General features: G+C 40.6%; 2 protein-coding genes across 2 annotated transcripts in view; both read left to right on the top strand.

Moving 5' to 3' along the window:
- The window catches only part of LOC129160142 (uncharacterized), a 20,508-nt gene extending 7,810 nt beyond the window's left edge, over window positions 1-12,698 (top strand). The window contains exon 3 of the mRNA XM_054737314.2: window positions 1-12,698. This exon is cut by the window's left edge and continues 920 nt beyond it. The gene's annotated coding sequence lies outside the window, so the exon portion shown is untranslated.
- Window positions 1-14,285, top strand: part of LOC129160141 (zinc finger protein ZFP2-like) — a 47,133-nt gene that overhangs the window by 19,347 nt on the left and 13,501 nt on the right. The window lies entirely within an intron of this gene.

Below are 14,285 nucleotides of genomic sequence, written 5' to 3'. Positions count from 1 at the left end.
GATTAATACAAGTACTTCTTTGGTTGAACAAAAGTATGTGCTTTTAACATTTTCAGATCTGAACATATGTTTCCTTGGAGCTCTAAATCTCCAGATTCTTGTGCAGGAACACAAGCTGGTCTACATGCTCAGCTTTCAGGAGGCTTCTCTGTGCAGTCACTATGTCACCAGCAGAGGAGAAAACTCTCTCTGCAGAGACACTTGTGCCAGAAATGCATAGCAAACTCTTTGCTATTTTGGAGAGCTGAGGATAGTCTTGTTCATGGTTCTTCCACCAACTGAGAGGATTTTCTGTGAGAGGCAAAGGGGCCTCACCTCTATATTTCTTGATCTCACCTGCTGCAAGATCATTTTCTGATTTTGGTTCAGTATTATCACTACTAGTAGAGGGAAATGTAGCTCCAAGCAAGTCCACCAAAACACATGAGGTCCTTGGTCTCTTCAGGGGTGGCTGACTGATGGAAGCACAACTGTCGTTGATGTGAGCATCTTCTGCAACATTCTCCTCCTCCACCTGAAAAACATAATATCAAGCAAATATTAGGGTTAAACCTCATACTAATCTGCATTGTATATGTAAATATTTTTTCTAAGTAAATTCAATGTTATTTACTTACATTTTTTTTATCATGCCAACCACTGCCTCCAACAGTCTGGAATGGATGTCCCTGGTCTCTGCTTCGGACAGGAAGGGCAGGCCCTTAAACCGAGGATCAACAGCTGAGGCCATGTGTAATGTCTGCTTTTCACTGGCATATCTTTTCCCCAGATCTTCTGCAATGGCAGCCTTTATGTCACTAACTGTTGGTGTATCATCTTGGCTTTCTTGTGCACCCATCATGAGCTTGGCATGAAGAGGAGCAATGACAGACAGTGTTGGCATGCTCTCTTCTGACATCACCAAGGTGGCATCCTTCATCGGTTTGAGTGCCCTGACAACTTCTTCTGCACACATGATGTCAGACTCATTTAATGTGAAGACTTCTTTTGCACTCTTCCTGACGTCTGGAGAAAGCAAAGCTGCACAGATGGCTGGTTGCTGTTCTAAAAAGCGTTCTATCATGTCATAAGAGCTGTTCCATCTGGTTATTATGTCCGTGATCAGTCTGTGAGCTGGTAACTGAAGGAGGCGCTGTTTCTGCTTCAACTGATCGCTGGCTGTGGTGCTGCGTCTGAAAAAGCCTGTTACACGTCTGACTCTACCCAGAAGTCGAATCACAGATTGTGTTTTTAGTGCTTTCTGGGAGGCAAGATTCAGACTGTGCGCAAAACACTGTATGTGCGTCATGCCTGCGAGTCTGGCCGCGACAGCCATGTTTGGTGCGTTATCTGTTACAATAACGACTTTCTTTGTGTTCAACCCCCATTCAGTCACAGTCTCCTTCAGTAATGCTGCAATGTGTTCACCTGCGTGAGTTTCATGCATGGTTTGTAATACATGAGACTGAAGGATCCACTCATCATTTATGTGATGTGCTGTAACAGTAACATACGATTCAGTAGCTCTAGACGTCCAAGCATCGCACGTTAAAGCGACCGTCTCTGCTGAGCCGAGAGAGTCCAGAACTGTTGCTTTGACTTCGTTGTACAAGTTTGGAAGAGCGATGTCCGTGATGTGTTGTCATGAAGGAACGGCGTAACGCGGCTCCAATGTTTTAATCATATCTCGAAATCCTTTATTCTCCACAACACTCAGGGGACGCATGTCTTTACAAATAAAAACAAGTACTGATTTCGTTATCTTGACTGCACGAGTTGAAGTCGCTGGTAGCTTCGAAGTGTTAACTTCCTCTATAGTCCGTTGAGTAGGATCACCGAGCTTCGTTTTAAGTGTAGCATTTGATGCTACATTGTGTACCGTTATGAAGTTATGATTTTCAGCTCCTAAACGCTGCCCCTGTACACATTTACACCCGTGTAGAAAACGCCAAGGTCGTCTGATCCTCAGACTGTTTACATTCCAGAAGAAGGAAGAAGAACGCTTTTACTTAATCAAAGTACTTTATTTGTGATTAAAAATTAAGCAAAACATATGTTGATCAATAATAATCAAGTGAATGATCTGTGAAATAAAGATGTCATGATTTATGTGTTTAATGAGTAAACAGGACGACATGCACAGACAGACAGACACTCATCCTCATGGCAACGCATGACACATTTCTCCAACCAATCAGAGCCTTCGGCTGCCGCAAGAGAATCTGGCTTGTTGACTTAAAGTGTCCAATCCGCTTTACTAAAACTTATCAACAATTCAGAGATATAAAACAAGGCAACGCCATTTTAAGCTCAGTTCCATTTTGACTTCAGTTCTATTCACCATCATCCCAAAGAGAAGCACAGCCTGGCCAGATGTGTTTTCTTCTTTAAACTAAGAACTGTGAAGTTGGAGATTTTCGTCATTTAACAACCAGACGACATCCTTTCAAAATAAGAGCACCTGCTGACGCTGCCGATTGTTACCTGGGTCGACCCTTCAGACGGGCTTTGAAACGTTGTGACCGCTGTTTCGACCAGCTCCAACGCACATCCGAGGTCTTCAGACCTGGCATTTCCTGATCTACCTGGGAGGCCCCCACTGGGTACGTACACGGCAAAATAGCAGCTCATGTCATCACTTTATAAGCCTCGTGATATCTAGTCATAACAATCAAAGACTACCAGATTCAATGACGTCAGCCTAAGGAGTCTGAACCAACCACACACACACACACACACACACACACACACACACACACACACACACACACACACACACACACACACACACACACACACACATCGAACATCACATTCATTTCCAAACAACACAGAGTTAGTCCTGATAGATTGTAGAATTTATAATAAAATTCTTAAACGATCCCAACTCTCTCTTTTCTTGTCTCAAGGTCAATACAGAGTGTTAAATGAACTCCCTGATGATAAAAACAACCTATTCTTCTGATTATAAAACTAGATCTACTTACAGTATATTAAAATACAACTCTAGATCGTTACATCACTCTATTTCACTACAATTGCTATGGTGTCTGGCCATGTGTGCTCGCAGATTTGTCGTATTACCACAGTATTTGACCCCGGCGCTGCAGAGTTTGCAGATGGCATGGCTCTTGTCAAAGTCTTTACTGCCTTCTTTTGTCTTAAATCCAAAATAACTCCACACATCAGCTTTGAAAGCCGAAGGCGCTGGATGAATCTTCTCTTCAGTCATTGGTGAGCTAACGTGAGTTGGTTGTGGAACACAGAGCGGTAGCTTCTTCTTCTGTCAGGGGCGGAACGGAGTGACACTACTGCCAACTAGTGGTCGGAGTTTGAATTGCACCAAAAAAAATGATACACGGCTTTTGAATATCGATTTTATATCGGGAGGCAAAATATTGCGATATTTTAGTGAATCGATTTTTTTCTGACACCCCTAATTATTTACTTTTCTGTTATTTATTAACATACTATTTCATACATTTAGATACTTATTCCATCTTATTCACATGAAGGCGTCATATTTTAGCTACTCACACACACATCTATGGGTGCACTAAGATTTTTCTCATGGAACGTACATGGAGCTGGCTCCATAGAGAAAAGATTAAAGATTTTTCATCAGCTAAAGAGAGTGCAGGCAGACGTAATATTGTTACAAGAGACTCATAGATCTGCCACATCCACAGATGAACTTAAAACACCTGAGTTTCCCAGCATGTTCTCTGCCTGCTATAACTCTAGGCAAAGAGGTGTAGCTATTTTAATACACAAAAACATCAATTTCACAGTATTGGACACAGTCTCTGATCCAGAGGGTAGATTTATAATGTTAAAAATATCTGTACAGAACCAAAGCTTATGTATTGTCAGCATATACTGTCCAAATATTGATGACCCTCCATTCTTTCACAATTTTTTCTCTGTACTCTCCGAACACTTGGACTGTCCACTTATACTTGGAGGTGATTTTAATTTTTGGATGAATTCCTTAACAGACAGGCTCATTACAGCTGGGACTCAGCGCAATTCGCAATCCACTAATATAGTTAAACAGTACATGAGTGATCATGGGCTTTGTGATGCATGGCGATCTCTTCATCCTAACCGTAGAGAGTATACTTTTTTCTCACACGTCCATCACTCTCATTCACGTTTGGATTATTTTCTAGTCAGCAGCTCATTGTTGGCTGACATTTCAGACACTGAGATACACCCCATAGTGGTCAGCGACCATGCTCCGGTCTCATTAACTCTGGTAAATAAGAAGACAATCCCACCAAGCAAAAACTGGAGGTTTAATACATCACTGCCCAAAGACGAAGGTTTTATAGATTTTTTTAAAAAGGAGTGGGCTTTATATTTAGAACATAATGACCTGCCTGGAACATCAGCATCTATTCTCTGGGAGGCAGGAAAGGCAGTGATGAGAGGTAACATAATCTCTTTCTCATCACATAAGAAAAAAAGGAAAACAAACGTATTCAGGAGTTAGAAGAAATCATTAAGTCTTTAGAGGCATCCACAGAATAAGAGTTAATGAGCAAATTACGTAAAACTAAATTAGAACTTCATGGAATTATTGACAAAAAGACACAATTTTTAGCACAAAGACTACGAATAGAAAACTTTGAACATAGTAATAAATCAGGTAAATTTTTGGCTGGCCAGTTAAAAATAAATAAAGAGAAAACTACCATATCTGCTGTTAAAGACTCAACCGGGAATATAGTTTATGACCCTGAAAGAATAAACAACACTTTCAGAGACTTTTACCAAACTTTGTACTCACCACAGGTAAACCCATCAGATAACGAGATCGATGAGTTCCTTGACAGGATAACACTTCCTAAATTTTCAGACAGCCAAGTTACAGTCCTGGACTCGCCGCTAACATCAGCGGAGCTCCAGGAAGCCCTTAAATCCATGACGAATAGGAGAGCTCCAGGTCCAGACGGGTTCCCAGTAGAGTTCTACAAAGAATTCTGGATCATTCTGGCTCCAATATTTTTCAGAATGGTGAGGGAAATCGAAGAGAGTGGCAGATTACTGCCAAACATGAACTCAGCCAATATTAGTCTCTTGTTAAAACCAGGCAAAGACCCTGCATTTCCTACCAGCTATCGCCCAATTTCCCTTATTAATGTTGATCTTAAAATAATTAGTAAAGCCCTGGCAAAAAGATTAGAGAAGGTAACCCCCTTCATAATACACCCTGACCAAACTGGTTTCATTAAGGGTAGACAGTCATCCACAAACTCACGTAGATTACTTAATTTGATAGATTTCTCTTACAGTAGAAACATAGAAACTAGTATATTATCTCTAGATGCAAAAAAGGCTTTTCATAGAGTTAACTGGAAGTTCTTATTTGCAACTTTACATAAATTTGGCTTTGGGAACTTCTTCATAAACTGGCTACAAACATACAGTTCGCCAACTGCACGTGTCAGGACGAACAACCAAATATCAGCTAGCTTCTGTCTTCAGAGGGGGACAAGGCAGGGATGCCCACTCTCCCCCTCACTGATTGCTATCTTTATCGAACAACTAGCGGCAGCAATTAGGCAAACAACAGGTATTAAAGGGATAAAGTGTAAGAAAATAGAACATAACATAAGTCTTTATGCAGATGATGTTTTACTCTTTCTCCGGAATTCTCAATCGTCTCTCTCTCATTCAATAGAACTGATAAACTATTTTTCAAAAGTTTCAGATTACTCTATAAACTGGTTAAAATCCACAGTTCTACCAATTAATTTCTCTTTTGTCAATTTACTTAATACACAATTGGAGTCAGGGAATGTCACGTACCTGGGAATTAATGTCTCTCCCAAGTTAGCAGATCTAACCAAACTAAACTACATCCCACTTTTAAAGAAAGTGGAAGATGATCTTGCAAGATGGAAATCCTTACCAATATCACTCCTGGGGAGAGTTGCTACAATTAAAATGATGGTCTTACCCAGAATAAATTACTTATTTTCAATGATCCCAAACAAATCACCAGCTGACTGGTTTAAATCTCTGGACTCCTCAATTACCAAATTCCTTTGGCAGGATAAACCTCCACGAATTAGCTTAAAAACGCTTCAGAAGACCAAAGACAGAGGAGGACTGGATCTACCCAACTTTTATTATTATTTCTTAGCCAACAGGCTGCAATATATACCAATATGGTTGCAAGATAACCCACTAGATGAGTCCTGGTTAGATATAGAACAGACACTTTGCAATACGATAAGAGCTTTCAGACTTACCATTTATTAGCTCAAGCATAAGAAAACATGAAGGCTTCAAAAGTATTAGTATCAGCACTTCTCTGACGGCATGGTGGGAGTATCTTAAAATGACAGAGTCTTCACTAGTGCCATGCAGACGCACACCTATCTGGAATAATCCTGATATTTTGCAAAATAATAAAATGAGTAACCTTCCGGACTGGAAAAATAAAGGAATCCTATACCTGGAACACATATATGAAGGATTGGACTTCATCCCGTTTAATAGAATAGTCTCCCAATTTGGAATAGATAAGAATAGCTTTTTAGAATACCACCAAATTAAATCTGTAGTCAAACAAAAATTTAAGCTCAATAAAATAGAATTACAAACACCACCAAGGGTATTAGACTTCTATAATCTCAAACCCCCCAAACTACTGTCTAAAGTACATAAGACACTAGGGCTGCTCAATTAATCGAATTTTAATTACGATTACGATATGAGTTTTGAACGATTATAAAAAACAAAACAAGCCGATTTTTTGCTCCTCCCACTTGCGCTGCCCTGAGTTGCAAATGAAGCGCTCCTCCTAGTGTGTTGCCAACTTGGCGACTGACGCTATTTCTAACAGCTTCTCAGACCCCCTTCTTGACTTTTTAAATCTTAAAAGTACCTAGCGAACACCTCAGAAACATCTCTGGTAACCCTTAGCTACTTTCTGGATGACTGTCGTCGACGTTTCCTGCAGGTTAGCTAAACACCCCGCCTGCACTCCGGACCGTTCTTCAGGACATTAGGAAAGGGAATGATGTAGTGATGTGTCGGTCGCTAAGAAACAGCTCATGGAGCCGGCTCCCTGTTGGAGTAACCAGAGTGAGTGACACACACACCGCACCTGCGGACTCCTGAGCCGCTAAAAATGGCTAAATGTGCGCATGCTAAACACACGTGCAGCTTGCCCCGATTGCTGTGAGATCGGGTTGGGGGTGGGGTGTGCAGCTGTGGTTGGGACAATTATTACATTAACTGATGGACCTGTAAATAAATAGTTTATAAATAAGGTAGAAATAGATAGTGTGGGCAATTTCTGTTATTCTTAAAGAAAAGAGTCGGAGAGAGTTTTTCAGTCGAGAACAGCGTGGTCTTTTATTTGTCTTCTCACATCTCAGGACAGCCGAAAGACCCCGACAAAAGAGTGGTTCCCCTTTTTATAGCTCACATCTCTTCTGTGGAAACTGTGGGTGGAGACTTCTGTCTGGGACACAGCAACACTTTTGGAATCACATCAAGTATTTAGCAAGTCAGATAAGCTTTAAGCAATGTTACTGGAAGCAAGCAGAGACCAAAACAGGAAATTCCTTTGGAGCTGATGTTGGAACAGCACACGAACTCTAGCCAGAAAACACTTTCAACCTAAGAACTCAGCTTTAACTCAATACATTTTGTAGATGACCTCTTGACCTTTTTGGCACCAACAGTCCTCCCTTTGGTGGACTTGTCCACCACACATTACTATCGTAAACAAATTAGCAAATTAGCAATGAATGCTTAACTAAGTAACAGAACAAATGAGCAACAAATAATGATAATGTAACAATATGACCGAGGATAGAGACAAAAGGGCATAACGTATGACCTTCAATCAAAAAATGCATAAAGGAGAACCCATGCCAAAACACGAGATGATGTTCCAGACTAACACAGCAACGTTAACATGTATATGTAATGAACAATGATTAAGACACTGAAAAACAACCGATGGGTTCACAGCTGAGACAATGAAAAACTATGAAACAATACATGAAACATGACTTTAGCATTAACTGAACCCATTACTTCACGAATGTATTGCATGCGCACTCCGTATGGAGGCGAAAAACCCTGCCCGCTGTACTTTAACAGGGAAAATTCCTCCATGTCCTCCCCGACCCCAGGGACGAACACCACGGCACAGAGCGGGCATGCGAGGACATTGGTGACACATGTCCTCGTCAATGATCAAAAGAAAAAACACACACAAATCAACAAAAGCACATGAAGATAAACAGGTGACAAATATGATGAATAATGAACAATTAGCTTTAGCGAAGACATAATGAAACAGTAATAAGTCCGGTTGAAAACTTCATTCAAAAGAATAAAACGGAAAATACAAGTTCAGCATCCATGTCGGCGTTGGAGGCCTTCTGCTGCAGGAGGGCTTCATGTGGACAAGTGTCCTTTATTTGTCAGGAAAGCAAAGGCATAAGTCCTTGGCTCAGTCCTCCCTTTGTCCATCTCCGTGCAGCGTGGTGGTGCCGACTCCATCCTCCCCACAGCGAGCAAAACACAACATGTCAACAAGAAAAACTTGAATTAGCACGCCAATTGCCTATAAACCTATTACCACAAAAACTTCCTAAATATTAGACCCAAAGACAAAGCATCCATCCCCACATTCACACCCCCTTTCTATACTACTCACTACCCTAAATTAAAGAGCTAGTTTGCCAGCACGGCATGCAATGATTCACTCAACCAGCACCCACCAGAAGATCTGTCGCACCTGAAATGGAGTACCAACAGTCATGGTTATGTTATCACATTAAGTTAAAGAACTCAGACACAAACGGGAACAAAAATGATCTGAAACCTAAGAATATATGGTAAACTCATATGTTGGGTCGCCTATCATCAGTAGTTCTGAATCCCCAGCATACGAGGAATTAATCCGCAGCATTATGACCTATAACATTGTCATTAATGTGCTCTAAGCACTTATCCAGAAACATGTTAGTTCTGGGCCCATTATTGGTAGTTTACCAGGAATACACACATGCTATATTCTGTTAGGATTTGTCTCTTTATTACCTCAGATCTGCCTGGCCCCTCCGGCCCATGCAAAAGCTTTACGTACACCTTAAACCTATAACCTCCCCTCGGACAAATAAAACAATCAAAGTTGTAAAACTGGAACAAAAGTAATTAGACATCAGCTAAGTGACGCCGTCATTGTATGGTTAGTGAGACTAGTCAAGTCCTTGCATCCACAGATGTGATTATAATGACGTGAATGCAGGTATATAAACCAGTCTAGGGTGTAGAGTAGTTGCATTTTACTCATCTGTCATTGTGAACAATTCCTCTATTGGTGTCGCGGTCGTCGGATGGCCTATAAAACGATGATACATTGTGGTGATGTCTTTGTCCTCTTGTTATGCTTGCCCATTGGTTATCCTCTTCACCTCCTCCAGCAGAAACCCCATTGTAATTAATCAGGGATGGGTCCTTTAGCCTTCATCTCAGGTATCGACGTGAGTCCATGAGAGTCCAATCTTCATCTTTTTCCATCCTCACCCTTGGTCACCGTGCAACACCAGGAAGCCTTGCACTCCGTACGGACCAGACGTCCCCCGAGCAGATTGCCTAGGGATTAATGGTTATGCACAAAAATGTCCTATCTCTTACTGACCCTAGCCTCTGATACCTACAACATCAGACACATACAGCTACAAACAGCAAGCGCAATTAAAGGTACAGTGACATCATAACATGGACACACACGGACACACAAACACATACACATGCACATACACACACACAGACAGAGATAGAGAGAGAGCAAGAATGTGTGTGTGGGAGAAAAAATGAGTGGGATCCACTTTGCCACCAGCATCTCCACCTGTGTCACAGAGAAAAAATTGCAAAGAAATTAAAACATAAAGCAAACAACAATAATTCAATGAGTATACATGATTCAACTAAAATATACAACCATGCATGTTTTTTTTTTAAACAGTTTGTGTAGCACTTACGATGCCTTGTGCAATGGATTGTTAAGATGGTCTTCATCAATTAGAGATTATAACCGAATTGTTTCAGGATCCTGAATTTGAATTTGAATTGGTTAATTTACTCAGAATAGTCCAATGGCTTTGTTGATGTTTCTCAAGGCTCGGCCACGCCCATATAAATAAAGGAACAAACAAACAAAACAAACACAGTCAAGCACACGGTCCATACACGTCTCTGTGCCCTCACACACCAAGCAAATTTCAGACTGAAGCGAAAGTGTGAAATTCCTCAGTTAAGTAGGCATGCATGTTAGCAATTTCATCCAGAGCTTCCTTCCACTTCTTAAACATCTGGATTATTTCTGGAAAAATTTCAGTTTAGCCAATTTCGGCTGTAGCCAAATCCAAATGTTCTCGCAACGCCATTCCCGCAAAAGGCCAATTAAAAATGTTATGTTAAAGATTTCACAAGATGAGAAAATGTGAACATAATTATTATCGAATGAGAGGTACAATTATTCACTATTTTGTAACATTATTTTCTACGTTAGAACTTACAGCTGGTAGAAAAATATAGAATCAGGTTTCTAATCCTATTTTTTAAGGATAACTTCCTCACTTAACTATGTTCTGCAGTAGTTTAGTAAATTTTTCCCAATTCTGACATTTCACCAAGTCAACTGATTGTTGCCAAAAAGCTTTTTCCATTACCTAACTGCAGCAAGCACTCCTTCACTGGGTGTAACTATAGGAGACAGTCTCTTTTGAGCCTCTCTTTGTAAGTCCAGGATGACCACCGTCATTGATTAAAGTTCACATGTTAGCACACAAGCTCCTCCCCTTTGTCCTTTGTTTCATCTGCAGCAGGGCAAACAAGCGTCTGCCTCATTGTGTCCATTTTACGGCGCCTCCCCCATCTCGACGCAGACACACAGCTTGTGGTGGGGACTTCCTGCTCCATTTGTGTAGAGCCAGATCCAGGAAACTGTCATTTGCAGTCGGTTTCCATCTCTGTGACAGGCCAACCCAGTAAAGTTCATGCCACCACAGTTCACAACAAACGTCTTCCTTAAATATGTTGATTGGGTTGAAATGACAGAACTTTCTCTTTTACAAATCAACGATGGCTTCTAATAAATAGTCGACTTTACTGACTCAAAGGTAAATCTAGACTACTTCCTGGGCACAATTGTTCCTTAATCATCAAATCAGTTCTACACTGGTTTTAATCATTAGGCACAATCTAACCCAAAATGCAAGATCCCTCCTTTCATTTTTATTTACCTATTTATTTATCTTGTTTTGGGAAAATGACTACCAGTTTTTTAATCCAAAGCAGCCTGGTACAGTTTCTAGCCAGGTTACAGGAAATAATAGTTAGTTTATCAGTTTTTTCATTATTCAGCATCTCAAAATCCAGCCACTAATGTTAATGGTTCTTAAGGTTGAGGCAAGACAATTATTGGGTTTTGTTTTACAGCAAGATTTACAGCAATAGTTTTACAAAACCTATACTAAATATTTATAAATGGGTGTAACTGAACGTTCTAGAGCAAATACTTTATTTCCTGACTGATTGTTAATTTTAAGATTGGATCATATGATTCTAAGAGGTATGAGAGCTGCAGAATGCAGCACCCTGTGCTATTTATAGACTACGGGATTCTTGTGTGTAAATGTGGGTGGAGTCAGGCCCTCAGGCAGAACTTTCAGTCTCATTCTTCCCTGACCGTTCAGGAGAACAGGTTTCACGGAGGCCAACCATGGACTAAGAACTAAGACTGGACTAAGAAGGTACGCCCAAAACACCAAAAATATCTTTTCTAAAGTCACAAATTGCTTAAAACTGCATGTTACAGAAAGCAAGCAAGCCTTGTTTCCACCATGTGTGTGTGTATGCTGGCAGTAGAAAAAGAGGAAGAGAGAGAGACTCCAGTTACAACACGGCCCAAAAGCTGATAAAATACTTCCTTTGTATAAACACGACCATGCAACTTTTATATTTTAAATGATTTCCTTGTCATCGCACTAACTACAAGTTCTTTTTCTATTGTTTTTCAGTCGGGCAAAGCTGGACTACGCCCTGTTTTATCCAGCCGCTCTCTCTATTAAACACTGCGTCATTCAACAGAGGATCCAGCCAGAAGCAGCATTTTCTTCTCATGCAAGAAACACTCACTCACAGAGGCACAGAGAACTTTTTTTTTTTTTTTTTTTCCGTTTGTCACAGTCTTTTAAACAAAAGTAAGTCAGTCCGTCACTTATTTATTCTCTTTTATATACATAAACGTCTGTTTTACCTTATCTTCTCTTAATCTCTTTGTTCCAGTTGGACTATTATTATTATGTTTCTCCTAATTTAAATTTAACTGACCCAAATTGGCACTTACTTTTCCTACTTTACACCAAATTGACAGGACTTCCTTTAACGGCTGGTAATTTTCAGAACTTAATGCCTGCTTTTAAGCAAGTCTTATTCAACCATTAGAGCAAGTCAAATTGCAATTTTTGAGAGCGCTCTGAGAAACAGTCCACATATTTATTTTCTACAGATCTGTTTCGATCTTACTGTTTAGCAGCTGCCTGACCTTCAATAAATGTATATCTAAATATTCTAAAATAAAGCTGTCATTTACAACTTCCCTTGTGTTCCTTGTTTTTTCCTTTTAATCTCCAGGCCACTACACACACACACACACACACACATATATATATATATATATATATATATATATATATATATATATATATATATGTGTGTTACTTTAAAACCTTTTATTTATTAACTTATGGTACTCTGTTCAGACTGATCAGAACAGGATTGCAGAATTTGAATTTTGCGTAACTTCAAACATTAAATTTAGCACTGCAGTGAACTTTACATATGCGAATTGCAACTTTTAGAGCTCTTATTTATCTTATTTATTTTCCCTGGTACCGCATCAGGCCCTCACACTGTGGTTCTCTCTATTCAACCCCCACCTCCCCCCGATTCCGAGAAATCATGGGGTGCCACCTCCACCTCCTAATATGGTCAAAAGTAGTTGAGACTAACATAAGCTGGACTGAACAACAGGTTGTGGAGCACGTAATCAGCAGCTGGGCTGCCTGATAAGCAAGAATTTGCACCGCACGTGTGCGGCTGGAATTGATAAGCAACATCAACATGCACGTACACAAAAACACTGCTTTTAGCTCCTACAACACATCATCCAGCAATCATCACCCACCCACGGAGCTCCCAAACCTCGGCTCTGCTTTTTGCACTCTCCAAGTGCTCAAACTGAGAGCCATACGCAGCCTCTCGCTGCAAACTCAAGACGTCTTCTCACAGGCCTCACTACTGCTTTGCAAACACTCTTAAATTTGTTACTCCTCGAGGACGAACCGAACTCAGCAAAGACTTCAACTTCTTATACAGGCCTCTTTTTCTCTTTTTACTTTGCCACAAACTTTTATTAAATTTACCAAACCCCAGGGGAAAGACCGAATTACAGGCAAAGCTCATTTCTCACAACTTCAGCGCTTTTTCTTCAGGATCCCCGTCTCTGCTCTTACTGAGTCAGGAGACTGGATTTCTCAAAACCTTGTCAGCTTTTCAGATTCTATTCCAATCTGCTGTCCCACCTTTCAATTTGACACTTAAAATTTGTCCGTCATCAAAATGACACAGCTGACTTCACACGGTGTGAATATTTTACCACTGTCAGACATGAATCCTCTCTCCAACTGATATTTATAGTATTATCAGAACAGGAGAACACCCCTGCCCAGTGACAGAGGCCACAAAAATGAACAAAAACATGCTCACCTGGGCCCTTAGTTCGGACCTCAGCCACTGGACAGGAGCCAAGGGACGCCACGGAAAGTCCTCGCTGTTCACCCATCTGAGGTGCCAACATGTGGGCAATTTCTTTTATTCTTAAAGAAAAGAGTCGGAGAGAGTTTTTCAGTCGAGAACAGCGTGGTCTTTTATTTGTCTTCTCACATCTCAGGACAGCCGAAAGACCCCGACAAAAGAGTGGTTCCCCTTTTTATAGCTCACATCTCTTCTGTGGAAACTGTGGGTGGAGACTTCTGTCTGGGACACAGCAACACTTTTGGAATCACATCAAGTATTTAGCAAGTCAGATAAGCTTTAAGCAATGTTACTGGAAGCAAGCAGAGACCAAAACAGGAAATTCCTTTGGAGCTGATGTTGGAACAGCACACGAACTCTAGCCAGAAAACACTTTCAACCTAAGAACTCAGCTTTAACTCAATACATTTTGTAGATGACCTCTTGACCTTTTTGGCACCAACAATAGA

This window comes from Nothobranchius furzeri, chromosome 2, assembly GCF_043380555.1.
Source record: "Nothobranchius furzeri strain GRZ-AD chromosome 2, NfurGRZ-RIMD1, whole genome shotgun sequence".
NCBI classification, from domain to species: domain Eukaryota; kingdom Metazoa; phylum Chordata; class Actinopteri; order Cyprinodontiformes; family Nothobranchiidae; genus Nothobranchius; species Nothobranchius furzeri.
The sequence above is the reverse complement of the archived record's forward strand: the minus strand, read 5'-3'. Positions and strand labels throughout refer to the sequence as shown.